Source organism: Toxorhynchites rutilus, chromosome 1 (genome assembly GCF_029784135.1).
Source record: "Toxorhynchites rutilus septentrionalis strain SRP chromosome 1, ASM2978413v1, whole genome shotgun sequence".
NCBI lineage: Eukaryota > Metazoa > Arthropoda > Insecta > Diptera > Culicidae > Toxorhynchites > Toxorhynchites rutilus.
The window spans coordinates 62,923,089-62,925,126 of NC_073744.1; the positions used below are offsets into that span (position 1 = coordinate 62,923,089).

The 2,038-nt window shown below is 38.5% G+C and overlaps 1 pseudogene; it reads left to right on the forward strand.

The window, feature by feature from the left end:
* Positions 1–250: 250 nt before the first annotated feature.
* On the forward strand, positions 251–1,550 carry LOC129776873 (putative nuclease HARBI1; annotated as a pseudogene).
* The last annotated feature ends 488 nt before the right edge of the window (positions 1,551–2,038 follow it).

Consider the following 2,038-nt stretch of genomic DNA (forward strand, 5'->3'; position numbering starts at 1 on the left):
AAGATCTTACTAAAAATTTAATTTGTTTGGAGAAATTTAAGGTGTACACTCAACTTTGCAATGCTTACCGATGGTTTCTTCACCTCCGCTTAAGATTTAAGCGAGGCTTAACGGCAAGTTAAGCCTCGCTTAACTTTTTTCCCATTTCTTCACCTCCGCTTAACGGCTAAGCCAGGGTTTAATAAAGCCTGGCTTAGGCTAAGCGTCGCTTATCTTAAGCGGTGGTCTATGACAGCTTAACGCCGTTAAGCGGTCGATTTTCAGTTTTTGCTTTTCTTCACTGTTGTGCTTTGGTAGTAGTAGCAGATATTTTTTCAGCCATTCAACTAGTATTAAAAACGATTTTATACAAAATGTCTTGTTATCGTAATTGTGTTTGGGATACATATTATTGGAGATTTTTAGATGATGATGAAGAAAATAGTGAACAATACGGCGAATTACTATTAGCACGTCGTCAATATAAAATGCGTGTTCGAATAAATATTGATAATTGGGACGATCTGGATTTCTTTATGAGATTTCGTCTTCAGAAGAGTACGGTCATGATGATACTAGATATCATACAACCTTCTTTAGAAATCTATGAGACAAGGTAGAAAATATAACCTGTATTGCAGCGTATCTGAAAGATATAATTCTTACATCCTTTGTATCTATGTTTTGCAGATCGCGTTATATTCAGCCATTAGTACAATTATTGGTGGCTCTTCGATTCTACGCACTAGGGTCGGTGCAGATAGCCGTCGCTGATTTTGCTGGTATTTGCATTTTTTCTGTGTGTCGTATCATTCGTCGTGTATCTTTTGCGTTAGCTCAATTACGGTCGCGGTTTATCAAGATGCCGAAAACGCAGCATGAACTACATGCAGCAAGTCGTGAGTTTTACTCAATCGCAAAATTTCCTCGAACAATTGCTTCAATTGATTGTACGCACGTCAAAATACAATCACCTGGTGGTGATCATGCCGAAAACTACAGAAATCGAAAATCATGGTTTTCGATAAACGTGCAAACAGTCAGCTCTGCAAATTTGAAAATTTTGAATATTGTCGCAAGGTGGCCTGGAGCATCCCACGACCAACACATCTTTAATAACTCTTCACTGAAGATGCAGCTTGAGCGAGGAGATTATGGACACTTTATAATCGTAGGCGATTCCGGGTATCGTAATACAAAATATCTGGCAACACCGTTTCTTAGATGTTAAACCGCAGCCGAAAATTTGTATAACGAAAGTCAAATCCGTACTCGTAATGTTGTGGAGCGATCATATGGTGTTTGGAAGCGACGATTTCCAGTACTTTCTTTGGGAATGCGTGTGATAATTTCTACAGTACAGCTAATAATTGTTGCATGTGCAGTGTTACATAATATAGCAATCGATGCCAAAGAGGAGGTTCCACCACCAGAGATAGAAGGATTTGAAGAAATGTTAGCTGCAACAGTGGTTCCGAACGCTTCAAACACAGAGATAAATGATGCAGGTTGTGTTCGCGATCACTTGGTTCAAAACTATTTTGCTAAACTGTAAAAGGATCTTACGTAAATAAAAGACTTGTGTTTATATTCATATACATCAAACTTTAATTGTTGTCATCGTTTATTATTAGTAGGTATATACCTGATTCAGTCACTTATTGAACCAGAACTGTTCGTGGTTGTTTCCGTATTATTTCCGATGGAATTGTTCAACAATTTAATCCGAAGCGCATGCTCCTCCCTCATATGCTGATAACGAAGCTGCTCCATTTGTAGCTTTATTTTGTCGGTTTGAAGATTGATGTGAGCCGATTCCAATTCAGTTCTTCGTTTTTGGACATCGAGACGATGAACCTCCTCCATCATCTCTTCATTCCTTTTAACGTCGCTGACCTTGCATTCAATTACGTCTTTTCTATTCAATGCTAATCTCAGCAGCAATTCTTCTTCCGCATCTGTGAAATTAATCGAGCGGACTCGCTTTTTGTCTCCGAGTTTCGGCGTCATTTTACTTTACCTTTTTGTTCAAAGTCCCAACGAGTTGTTAAAAACAGAA